General features: G+C 39.4%; 1 protein-coding gene across 4 annotated transcripts in view; it reads right to left on the reverse strand.

Moving 5' to 3' along the window:
* The window catches only part of CNTNAP2 (contactin associated protein 2), a 1,915,205-nt gene that overhangs the window by 486,451 nt on the left and 1,414,594 nt on the right, over nt 1-14,160 (reverse strand). The window lies entirely within an intron of this gene.

The raw sequence follows: 14,160 nt of genomic DNA on the forward strand, positions 1-14,160 counted from the left end.
GGAGGCAGCTGGGAAGGAGCACAGGGTGGGGGCGCTGTTAGAGGAGCTAAGATAGGAGGGTGGGAAGTGCCTTAGAGGTCATGCTCAGGGCTCCCACATTTTATCCGAGGTGCAACGTGAAGTCTCCAAGAGGTTTTGGGGGGCAGTAAATCGATGAGATTTCAAATTGTGGAGTAACCTTTCACTGACCCAAAGTGAGGAACAGAATTTCTAGTGTGACCCTATACTTCATAGTGGGAACACCCTGGTTGAGTAGACACCACCACCAACTATCATTAACAGATTTTTTTTTTTTTTAAACCAAGGACAGTTTGGCTCTTAGAGAATCTGTTATTAATATATGGAAATAGACCATTTTATAGAAAAAAACCTTGAGAAACATTAGTGAATGCTTTTATATATCTGGCAGATTTCTTAGTATATGTTTCTGGTACTGGTGAAGATCTAGATGCCCAATTTGGCACTAGATTGGATCAGAATTCAACTAAAACGGGCTGGAAATAAACCTGCACAATTCAGAAGAACTGCCGCCAAGCAACGGCACTACTGCTTTATATTATCTTATGTTGTTAAGAACACAGTGAAAACTGCCATGAGCCACAGAGAAACCCGAATTCATATTCTCACTTAAACTTAAAAAGGCTGACATGTAAATGAGTCAAAGAAATTAAATCTAGGCAATAGGGGGAATGAATCGGATTCGTTTCGCTGTTGTGGGGAAAGTGCTGGGCCAGATTACTGGGTATTAACACGGGGTTTCTGCACGATGAGGCGGCGATCTCCATGAGATTCCTGCAGACAAATATTCACATTAAAACAACCACTTCTCTAAATGGCAGTAATTGGCCTCCAGCTGACAGCCTCAAAACAGGCCAAGACGTGGGAGCTAGATGAAGTGGACTGAAACGAGACATATTCCTTCCAGAACCGGGTGGAGACTCCCTCTGGCACCGCAGAGAAAAGCCAAGACTGTCCCTTGTTTGATGTCATCCTGCCTTTGGGGAACTGAAATATATTACTCTCTCCAAGGTCAGCAAATCTCCAACTAGGTGACTGTTCGCAGTGACAAAGGAGACTCTCCTAAAGAACACGAGTGGCCCCTCTGCTCAGGACGGAGCTCGTGGCTTCTAACCCTTTACCGGAGGGACCAGTCCGTGCTAGCCTGAGACCGTGCTGCTAGCGGGTCCAAGGGCAAGAGGTCCACGGCGGTGCGTGGCCCCTTCAATACCCGAGTCTGCTGGCTGCATCTCTGTAAATAAAAACGCAGGGTTGTGCACAGATGCACTGTGTGCCCAAGAGCAGAATCTGGCTCTCGGCTGCGAAACACTGGACTGAATGCAGGGCAAGAGGTCCCAGTTTTTTGGGCGCAGATTTCATGGGGAGTGAATCCTTGCTAAAGAAAGGGAAAAAGGGACATGCCACACCAACAGGGTGTTCTTCCTTTGGTGTTCACAGTAAAAACACGTCTAAACTGGTCTGGCCTCTTTCCCTCAAATAACTAAAGGAATGTGACTTACAGCCCTTTCCCCCTGAAGCCATTTTACTAATTTCCACTCCTCTAAAGTTTTTCCCTTTAGAATAGTAATAATGTAATATCCTCTCTGTATATTTGAGACCTCTGCACAAAACTGAGTTCTTCTGATTTGGAACTCTTCTTTGAGATGATACGAGGCAGAGCACATATCCCAGATCTGTATACACCACTTTGTTCTCCGATATTTGCTCTGAAGGTCCGTGCTGGGTCCAAAGCTTTCTGAAGATCTTTTTTTGGTGGCTGCAGACCACAATGAGTTGAGGGCCCTTTGAAACTGCCCAGCAATGTTCTGTCTTCTGTGCGCCATAGGACGGATAGTTGAGGTGTTGCTAAGATGTACGGAGGCTCAATGGAACAAGCACAGGGAACCTCAGACATCCGAATGCGGAGCATCCTTCAAAGCAGGCTCAGCAGGAAGTTACTGACACTTTTTTCAGTTCATGCTGCCTTTGCTTAAGATGCTTTTCTCTTTTGAAAGGGCCTTATGTTTACAGTTCTCATTTTATGTTTCACAGTTTGCAGGTCAGACCAGGAAAAGAAAATCTGCTTTAATACTTGCACTGGAGTTTTCGTCTATAATGATATTCCTTTTTCTGCTCCGCCACCTTATTCAGCCGATTTGGATACAAATGGCTTTGGGAGGGCTCCCCAAATCAGATCTGCCCTCAATGCTGAAGATGTTTATCTAGCACAGAGCATACAATAAATATCTGATGACAGCATGATTGAATTAGACACTTGGGAGGATAGTCAAAATTACGTGCTATTGGCTCTAAAAATGGAGTTTAAAAAAATGGCCACAAGCAATGGCATTATTGCCTCATTGTCTTATATTATTACCTAATTTAATTTTGGCACATGTTATATATTTGTTGTGTGAAGAATTTATGTGTTCCATTTCTTTCGTATCCATCCTCAAGTGCCCATGGCAAAGGCCTGTTAATTATTTTTTCTTACTGCATACATCATAGAGTATAGAAGTTCCACTGAAAGATTTTACTGCAAAGGTCAGGGTGGAGAGAGGAAAACAGTATTCTGCCTCAACTATAGTACTGACTGGTTAAAACCTGACCCTGACCTCCCTTTTCTGCCTTGGTGGTCCATCCAAATGTGGGCACCATCTCTGAACCACAGAAGTTTACCCACAGCTTCCTGAACACAACCTCTGGTCCCATGTATCTATGACTTGATTTAGGATCCTCCCTTTGTCTGAAATTCTAATGAAAACCCATCCGTCTTCCCAAATCGTAAGCTACTATTTGGTAAAGTCTTCTTGGACTTACTTGGGTGGGTAGGAAAAATCTCTCTTGCCTTGTTTCATCAACAGTACTTTGCAGATTAAAATACTGGAGTGTTTATCTCATATATTTATTTACTTGTTATATCATAATAGAGACAGAGAGCACGGAGTCCTTTTAGGGCTGGGACCATATCTCCCTCACCGGGCTCATCCAGTGCTTAGCTCCCCCGCATGGTAAAGATGAGGAATTACTACACGATTACAAGGTGATTGAATGCCTGCAAGACTGTTGATGGTAACTAAAACTAGCACATCTCCCCCTCCCCCTGCTGCTTTCCTCACTACTAAGAAAGCCCTTGACTTTTATTCTAAAATTCCCACCAATTAATGAAGGAATTCTGCCAACACATCCTGGGAAGTAAAGAGGAAGTAAATACCTATTTATTCTTTCCATCCTTTCACTTATTCTTCCCTGAGGAGAAGTGACTTCTATAATGGGTGAGATAAGAGCAAAATAATCTTCTTGTTCCTCTTCTTCTCTTTCCTGGATCTCTCCCTCTCTCCTGCTGCCTGGCACATGGATTTGTAGGAGAAGTTGGAATTCCACGTTGGCTGCTTTTGCATGTGGTAGGCTCATGAGAAAGAGTCAACACCAACAGGCTTGCCATCTCTTTCATTTTCTGTGCCTGCTGCTAAGGCAAATAAGTGCAATATAGAGGGAGGGAAACAAGTAGAAAACACTACTTGACTTTCCCGGGGACACCCTAGGTTAGGTTACAGAGCAGATACTCTTGATTACAATTCAACATTCATTTCCTCCTCTCTCGTTTTCTTCCCCTAAAACCTATTCCTCCCAAGCAGCTGAAGAAAAGGTGACTTTATCCCCAGCTCCAGAATATTGATTTGTCTAAACCAATTATGGTAATCACACTACCCTTGCCAGGATTTAGGAAAGGCATGTGACCCATTTCTGGCCAATGAGACGTGAGGGAAAATCAGTAGGGGTTTCCATGAAAAATCTGCTTACTCTTAAGAAAGAAGGCTTTCTTCTTCCTTTGGATGTTTTCGTGTCTAGCTATCACACTTGTAACTAACACAGTGCTCTCCCTTCCAGCCTGAGGATGAAGCCAGCATGCAGAGGAGGACAGAAACCAGAGAATAACTGAGGAGTAGCGCCAAAGCTCTGACATCCTGGAACAGATCTCCTTATAAACTTCTTGTTTTGTGAGATGGTAAATTACTTTTTTTTTTAAGTCAGTTTTACGTGGTAATTTCTATTCCTTATAGGCAAAACTATGCTAACTGACCCAGTAATAAAGCTGATACTATGTTTAATTCCCCATCTGACCCTTAGATCTATTTCTCAGTTGGTTGGCACCCATAAGGGAAAATAATAAATATATATATTAATAATATATAAATATATTACTGGAATGTTTACACTCCTTTTGCCAAACCTATTCAAATTTATACCATTGATCTTATAAAACCTCTTGTGAAATTAAGTGTTTTGTGCATTTTAACAACAATCTACTTGGCAGAAGTATGATCAATATTGTCTAAAAGAACACACTATATATTATCTGTAGGTCTTACTAACTTATAATTAGATTAGCACTTTGTTTTCTATGTAGAAAGAGAAGTTATAGCTATATCTCTTTGATAGTGTCAGAAATACTACAAAAATACTTATATTAGATGCTTTGTGATGGTCTCAGCCTATCAAAAACCAATGTGGTGGCTGGACCAGTTCTTGTGGTTCTTTTTTTTTTTTTTTTTAAGATTTATTTATTTATTTGAGAGACAGATTAAGGGAGAGAGAGCATGGGGGAGGGGGAAAAGGGGCAGACGGAGAGGGAGAGAGAGAATCTCAAGCAGACTTCCCACTGAGTGTGGAGCTCAACCCAGGGCTCAATCTCACCACCCTGAGATCATGACCTGAGCTGAAATCAAGAGTTGGATGCTTAACCAACTAAGTCACCCAGGTGCCCCTGTGGTTCTTATTATAATTGCAAGATGCCCTTCAATAACAACCATCAGAAAACTTTGAAAAAATAGAGGTTTATTAGTTATGAGACCTGGAAATTACACAGCCGACCTGGGCCACGAAGCAAGGTCAGGGATAGAGAGAGTGCACACACAGGCTGGGAGCTCTATTTTTATTGGGGTCAAGGATGGGAGCCTAGGGTTTGTAGGTTCACTCCTTACTGGTAAATTTAAAACATAAGAGCAGGAATTTAAAGCACAGGGAAGAGAAAAGCTAAGTGGCCCAAATGGTCAGTTATCAAAATCAGCCAAGATTTCTAAGCCAAAGGAGCCTCAGTGGGGGAGGTGGCCTGGCTCTTTATCTGGTCAAGTGGCTAGCAATGTGTTTACTCCAGATAACTGTCTTTGAAGTAGGTACCTCTTTGAAGGCAATAAAAGCTTAAATCAGGCACTTGCATTACAAAAAAGGAAAAAAACCTGTCAGGGTTAACGCTATATTAGAGTACTAGCATAATGCTCTTCGAAGGATAATTATAGGCACCCAAAACTTAAATAACTGCTTTGTGTTATTATCATACTCTCCAGCTTGGATTGAAATTCCGAATCTATTTGTTTAATGTTAAAATTTTGATGAGGAGTTTTTGTACTATCTGGAAATAAAAGTAGTAAACAAGATCTAGTCTTCACAGTCCAAATATTTATCTCTTCCTCTTTATAAATTTATGTTAGGATGTTGCTCAAAGGGTATTTCTCAGAACACTAGTCCTACTAGATGCTGAATGAAACATGTCAGGAGATTGGGTAATATTATATTCCTTTCCTGGAGATTCATAAATTACATTAGCCTCTAAACAGATCTCTAATAAGTCCTAAAAATCAAACTTGTTTAACTTTGTTTTACTTAATGTTTCCTAAACTTATTTGGACAAAATATCTGTTAAGTAATATCCTGTGGAACATATTTTGGGGAATGCTGTCAAAGGATGGTTATTATTAAGCAGCTTAAAAATGGAAATGTTACCATAAAGTTTGACTGCATACATGCGTTAAATCAAATATCTCCTCTTGTTAAATACCCTATTCATTGTTGGTCAAAAAGAACATATTTGGTTGGCTTTAAGGGAATCTGAAATGCAAAATATTAAATGGAACAGGTCTTCATAAAACAGGAAGGTAAATTGAGAAATTGCTCCAAAGGACTAAAGACTAATACAATATAATACATGATCAATAGAATACATGTATAATATAATACAATATAATCCTGAGTAAGTTTGGGTGTCTTACTGAGATAATTTCTTATGAAAGTAATTATGGAGATGAAATGAGTGCTCCTTGAACTAGAATTGTAAATAGGAGAGGATTTGCAACTTAATAGCAAGTAACCACAGGGATCAGGGTGTGACTGACACTCGGTGGGTGGGCAGATAAGCCTGGAAATTTAAAGATATTTCTGGATTCTTTAATCCATTAAATAATTGAACATATTTCCATGATTTTGATCAGTAAGTAACTAGAACACTCAGTTGTCTGAGATGCGCTTTTTATTCACAGTAGTAAAAGAATGAATGAGACGAACAAAGAGAGGTCATAAAAGTCTACATTGTTCCATGAAACAGCTGGATCAGGAACATTTTTAAAGATGTTGAAGAAATGTGCTGCAGGAGGGCATCAGCAAGAAGCTTTTACAGACTCATCATCCTGGCTCCAGTCTCCCCATGAAGTCCCTTCAGCGCCTCTGTGCATCCTTGCCCAGCTGTGCTGTTAGAGAAGTTTGTTTGTTTGTTGTCATCTGCGGTTTTATGTATATTCGATTGTTGGTTATCTACATGAAGGTTTTCCTTGTTATGGATAATTCACAAAACATTTTTTAATCCTGGACCAGCTTCCTGCTGGAACTAACATGCTTTGTAGCCACGGCTTCTACCACTCTATGGTGAGTGCTTAGAGAATGGAAGCTCATTTTAATACCATCCCAGATAAAATATAATTAGGTAAATAGATCTGTCAAAAATCATATTAAAATTCCAAGCCAAATAGAAATGTTGGAATTGTTTGTGCTAAAGCTCCCTTCAATTTTCATTAATAATTAAAATGCCTCTGTGTTTATTCTCCCTTTCATTTTCAAATGGGGCCCATTAGAGTAGGAATCATGTCTTCTTGGTATATAATAGCACATAAGTCACCATTGAGGGGTATACACACTGTACACAATCAATGGGTAATGGATTTACTAACAAAATATCTTTACAAAATAACTGGACATGGGTATAGAATGGACACAAAGCTCTTATGCTAATGAGGCATCCTGGACTATCTTACAGTTATGATCATTTCAAAGTCTGTATTTCCTCCCACCCCTCTATCATGGTCATCCACACATAAGGGGTTGGTCTGTGGGATACTGGCCAGTGGTGCAAAACAAATAATTATTTCACTACAGTGTAGATCTAGTTAAATCTTATGCCCCAAATCACTTCAGTTGTAGATAAGACTGCCTAGTCTAAGAGGCAAAAGGTCTGACTCTATCTAGTTCATATGCTTATGTATTTAGGGTCATATAATTATTGTGTTCTTAGAACTTTAATATACTGGTATCAAAAGGAATAAATAAAATCTAATTCAATTCCTTCTTCATTTTACACTTAAGAAAATCAGTCTAAGAGAGATACTATCCCATGATCACACAACTGGTTCATAACAGCTATGACAAGAGTCCAGATTTCCTTACTAGTACCCCCTGACTCAGTCACTGAACCAAACTGAAAAGATGTCCAGGAGGGAAGGACTGGCAATGAAACTCACACATATCTACCATGGGTGTTGCCCAGTATTACGAAATATAGATGCAAAATAGAGAAATTCTGGTTTAAAGTAGGAGAGTAAAGACCTCTGCTTCTCCTTGCCCCCTGAAATCAACCAAAGCCAAGAAAGAAAATTAGAAATTAAAAAACAACACCAGAAAATATTTGCTAAATGCAGTGAAAGCAGTAAGGAAAGCACAGAGGGATATAAAAGACATGAGACAGATAGAAAACAAAAAGTAAAATGGAAGGCATAAATCCAACTATATTAGTAATAACATTAAACCTGAAAGGGTCAAACAATCCAAAAGGCAGAGATTATCAGACTAGATGGAAAAAAAATAAAAATCTAACTCTATGCTCTCTCTAGGAGATACCCTTTAGATTCAAAAACACAAATGGGTTGAAAGTAACAAATGGAAAAGATATACTATGCAAACAGTATCTTAACACACTGAAAAAAGAAGAGCTAACTAAACCCAAGGCAAGAATAGGAAGAAACTAATAAAGATAGGAGAGGAGATAAACAAAATGGAGCATAGAAAAAAATAGACAATATTTAGTTGTCTAACCAAAGTTGGTTCTTTGAAAAGATCAATAAAATTGACAAACTTTGAAGTAGAGTGACCCAAGGTAGGGAGGCAGAATCTATTCAAATTACTAAAATCAGGAATGAAATATGGGACATTACTATAGACCTTACAGAAATAAAAAAGATAATAATGGTATACTATGAACAACTATATGTCAATTAATTAAGATGCAATGAACAAATGCTTAGAAAGACACAAACTACCAAAACTGACTCAAAAAGCAGTAACAATGTTTATAGCAGCAATGTCCACAATAGACAAACTATGGAAAGAGCCAAGATGTCCATCAACAGATGAATGGATAAAGAAGATGTAGTATATATATATACAATGGAATATTATGCAACCATCACAAAAACTGAAATCTTGCCATTTGCAACGATGTGGATGGAACTAGAGGGTATTATGCTAAGCGAAATAAGTCAATCAGAGAAAGACATGTATCATATGATCTCACTGATATGAGGAATTCTTAATCTCAGGAAACAAACTGAGGGTTGCTGGAGTGGTGGGGGGTGGGAGGGATGGGGTGGCTGGGTGATAGACATTGGGGAGTGTATGTGCTATGGTGAGCGCTGTGAATTGTGTAAGACTGACAAATCACAGACCTGTACCTCTAAAACAAATAATACATTATATATTAAAAGAAAGATAGCAGGAAGGGAAAAATGAAGGGGGAGAATCGGAGGGGGACACGAACCATGAGAGACTATGGACTCTGAGAAACAAACTGAGGGTTCTAGAGGTGAGGAGGGTGGGGAGTTGGGTTAGCCTGGTGATGGGTATTAAAGATGGCACGTATTGAATGGAGCACTGGGTGTTATACGCAAACAATGAATCATGGAACACTACATCAAAAACTAATGATGTACGGTGATTAACATAATAAAATAAAATTAAAAAAAGAAAAAAAACAATAACAAGTCTTAATAGTCTATAACAAATAAAGACTAATTTTTTTATTTTTTATTTTTTTAAAGATTTTATTTTATTTATTTGAGAGAGACAGCATGAGCGTGGGGAGAGGAAGAGGGAGAAACAGACTCCCCTCTGAGCAGGGAGCCCAACGTAGGGCTCAATCCCAGGACCCTGGGATCATAACCGAGCCGAAGGCAGCCACTCAACTGACTGAGCCATCAGGCACCCCAGGACTAATATTTTTTTAGAAATTACCCACAAAGGAAGGTCCACACCCAGATGGATTTACTGGTGATTGTGTAAAACTTAAAGAATAACTAATAAGAATTCTTCACAAAATCGTCCACAAAATAGAAGGGGAGGAAACACTTCTTATTACTATGTGGTTAGTTTTACCTCATACCAAAACCAGAAAAAGACATCATAAGAAAACAAAACCACAGATCTATATCTCTTCAGAATTAGATGCAAAAAACTTCAATGAAATGCTAGCAAACCACATTCAGGAATATAAAAAGGATCATACACCATGAATGAGATGGATTTACAAGGTTGGTTTGATATCCAAAATTTGATGAATTTAATATGCCATATCAATAGGTTAGGACTAAAACCACACGGCTGTCTCAATAAACATGGGAAAAGCATTTAATAAAATTCAACACCCTTTCACGATAAAAACACTCAACAAACTAGGAATAGAAAGGAACTTCTTCAAACTGAAGAAGTTAACTGAAGAAAATAACCACAGCTAATATTATAATTAAAGGTGGAAGACTGAATGCTCTCCCCCTAAAATCGGAAACAAAACAAGGATGTCTGTTCTTGCCATCTCAATTTAACATTCTACTGAAGGCTTTCACCACAGTACATTTATAGCCAACTGATGTTTAAGCAGGGTGACAAACAATTTAATTGGGGGAAAAATGGTCTTTTCAGTAAATGGACCTGGAACAAATGGGTATCTACATGCAAAAGAATAAAGTTGCACTCCTACCTCACACTATATAAAAATGAATTAAAATTGATAAAAGACATAAATATAACAGCTAATACTATTAAATTTTTAGAAGAAGCTATGGCATAAATCTTTGTGACTTTGGAGTAGGCAATGGTTTCAAAGATACGACACTCAAAGCACAGGCAATAAAATGGAAAATAGATAAACTGGACATCATCAAAATTACAATCTTTTGTTCTTCAAAAGATCCCATTAGGAATGTGAAAAGAACCCACAGAAGGGAGAAACTTTTTGAAAACCATATAACTGATAAGGGACTTTTATTTACGATACATGAAGAACTCTTCCAGCTCAATAATAAAAAGACAAATAACCCAACTTAAAAAATGGAAATGCTGGAGAATAGAAATTTCTCCAAATAAGATACATACATGGACAATACGCATGTGACAAGATGCTCAACATCATTTCATCAGGGAAGCAAAAATCAAAACTACAAATACTACTTCATATTCACCAGGAAGACCACGATAAAAAGAAAAGAGAAGAAAAGACAGTAACAAATACAGACAAGAATGGGAAGAAATTGGAACCTTCATATAATGTAGGTAGGGATGTAAGATGGTGCAGCCAGTTTGGAAAACAGTCCAGCATTCCTCAAAATGTAAAACATAATCATAATTTGCCTCTGTAATTTGACTTGTTGGTATAGACTCAAGGAAACTGAAAACACGTGTCCACAGAAATACTTGTACACAAATGTTCACAGCAACACTGTTAACAACAGCTCAAAAGTGAAAAGAAACCAATTGTCCATCAGCTAATGAACTAAATAAAATATGGCATATTCATATGATATATAACTCAGCAATAAAAAGAAAGTTCTGACATGTTATGACATGCACGAACTTTGAAAACAATCTGCTTAATAAAAAAAGCCAGACACAAAAGACCACATATTGTATAATTTCTGCTTATTTGCAATGGCTAGGATATGCATGTCCGCAGAGACAGAAAGTAGATTACTGGTCGCTTAGGGCTGAGTTGGGGGGAATAGGCAATGGTTACTAAAGGGTAAGGGGTTTCCTTTTGGGTTGATGAAGATGGTCTAAAATTGACTGTGGTGGTGATTGCACAACTGTATGAATATACTAAACACCATTAAATGAAATAAATTGTTTTATTTTATTATTATGTTTTTAAAGATTTTATTTATTTATTTGACAGAGAGAGACATAGTGAGAGAGGGAACACAAGCAGGGGGAGTGGGAGAGGGAGAAGCAGGCTTCCCACTGAGCAGGGAGCCCGATGCGGGACTCGATCCCAGGACCCTGGGATCATGACCTGAGCTGAAGGCAGACGCTTAACGACTGAGCCACCCAGGTGCCCCAAATGATATAATTTAAAACAACAAGTTGTATAGTATGTGAATTCTATCTCAATATCTCAAAATTCTATCTGAAGAACACGCCAGAACATATGAAGAAAAAGACTGCATGAGGGGCAGGCAGGTGAGGGCACAGAGAGAGGACAGTAGTCCCCGTAGAACCTGGACAGGGCTGTAGAGCAAAGAATACTTCTAATCAAAGTAGCATCCTCAGAGGGAAAACAGAAAAATCCAGATTGGAACCACAAGGTCCAGTTTCATGGTCTGTGGACCAAGCTTCCCTATGCCCAGTGTGGCAGCAAGGAGCGGCTGGGAATGGAAGGCTGAATGAGGAGATAAGAGCCATGACACATCTTCTGAAGCCAGATCGTCCACGTGGCCAAGTGGAGGAGACCTTGTGTATGACACACACTTCCTGAAATTACCTCTTCTTGCTAACTGAAGAGAAGTAAAATCTCAATCACTCACAAGATCTTGTACTGTGTGTCTTGCACAGCGAGCCAGGAGCTGACTCACTGCCCGGGGCTGAGACGCAAGAAGACATGGAAGACATCAGGACAAATTGCAAACTGTGTTGTCCTGAGTTACTATCCTATCCCTTCCCCACACTCTCTTCGTGCACACAGCTGGAGCAGGAAGAGTTCCTCTCTGCAATGATGAGTAAACATGAAAAAGGAGGAACATGAGATTTATGAAAGCATGCTTAAATTATTTCTTTTAAGTGCAGCACACAGAAGGAGAGAGAGTGGGGGGGGGTTGAGGGAAAGAGAAAGAGAGAACATTTATCAGATAAGAAGTGCCATAAAGCAGATAAAATGTACAGCCATATGTCTTCTAAGTAACAAGAACCCAAAGAAAGGATGAAGGGTTCGAAGTACTCTGGAAAGAGGTGGTAAAACAATAGAACTAGCTGAAAAGTGAGTTGATGGATCTTGGGAAAGAAATGGAAGGACAAAATAAAATCATCACAGAAAAGAAAGTCACATAAAAATCAGCACAAAGAAATCAGGCTCTACTGAAAATATCATCAGAAGCATCTAGGACTAACTAGATAAAATGAATAAACTAAAATTCAAAAGGACAACAATGTTGATTAATCTTAGTAAAGGGATAGTAATAATGAAAGACAACAAATACAACTGGAAATCACAGACGATATTTTTAAAGATTCATGATCTAAAGAGAGAATTAAATCTACAGAAAGCATAAACTTCCCAGTGAATACTTGTAGAAACTGATAAAAAAAAAAAAAGAGTACATTGTAGTGAAATCACTGGAAAATGATATCAAAGAATTCTATGGGTGTCCAGACAAAGGAAAGGGAATCAAGGTGGCCTCAATTCTCTTAGTTGTAGTACCTTCACACTAGGAGATAACAGAATCATGTCTGCAGAATCTTCTGGAAAGAAGGTTTGCCTCAGTAATTGTCATACCCTAGAAAAAGTGCTATACAAGTGGAGGTACATATTTCCCAACAAACAATACCTCTGAGACTTTCATTCTCATGAGCATTTCTTTTAAAAATGATAAACTTCCATCAACCAAGAGTTGGTAAGAGCTACGGTAAAAGAAACAGAGATTGACATCGAATCCATGCAAATGCAAAACTTTGTCTAAACAACTCTGAGACTCAAGTTCTAGAACAGAATGTAAATACAGCTGTTTATTACCACATGGAAATAATGACTAGTATAGTCTGAAGGGTAGCACGGAGTGGAGAAAGTGGGAGGTAATACAAGAAATCAGATTTTCTTGTATCAGGGACATGAGTCAACTGGTAATGTTTAGAGCTTAAAAATAAAATTACAGTGGAAGAATTATATGATTATCCTTCATTCAGCTAATATTTATTGAGTTCTACTCTTATAGGCAGGTACTAAGGATCCATTTACCAGCAAAATCAAGCTCCTCCCGCCCATGTGATAGCGGGAAGACAGAAAACAAATGAATCACAAGATCTCATACAGTGACAAGCGTGATGAAGGACAGAGAGCAGGGTGGCGCGGAGTGCCAGGGCTGGATCATGAGCTATTTTACATAGAGTGGTTGAGGGAGGTTTCTCTGAGCAGGTGGCATTCAAGCAGGAAATGGAATGATGACAACACATGGTAACTGAGGATTTGGGGGAAGGGCACCCCAGGCAGAGGTAAGGGCTTCGATGCTGTAAGCAGAGTCACCCGTGCGGCTAACGAAGTGGGCAACACAGCGTAAGCCACAGGCAGAGAGAGAGGCAAGGGCTGGCCTGCACAGGGGCCTGCAGACCCTGGGAGGAGTCAAAGTTTCATTCTAAGGTGATGGGAAGCTGCCAGAGAATTAGCACAGGGGAGTGATCGGATGTGTATTTCAGGATATGAAACACCCTACCGTGTTGTCAGTGGAAAGGCCAGTGTAGACAGAGAAGGACCCGCCGAGGACAACTGTGCTAGTGGAAGCGAGAGCTGCTCATGGTCTGGATCTGGTGAGAAGTTAGATTTAAGATAGGTCATAAGGATGGCAGTGACAGGATCTCAGTTTTCACTTTAAAATACATCCTGCTGGATGATTCATGAGGCTGGATGAGACGTGCGGGCAAGGAGGAAGGGAAGAAGAGGCTTCTGAGTTCTCTGCATCAGCAGGTGCACGGGGATTCCTTTCACTGCAATAGTCAAGGTGGGAGGGGGGCAAGTCAGGTCCTGCCAAGTCTGAGATGAGTGTGAATCATCGAAGGGAGATGTTAATAGCAAGTTGGATATGTAAG

This window comes from Phoca vitulina, unplaced genomic scaffold (assembly GCF_004348235.1).
Source record: "Phoca vitulina isolate PV1807 unplaced genomic scaffold, GSC_HSeal_1.0 scaffold4, whole genome shotgun sequence".
NCBI classification, from domain to species: Eukaryota; Metazoa; Chordata; class Mammalia; order Carnivora; family Phocidae; genus Phoca; species Phoca vitulina.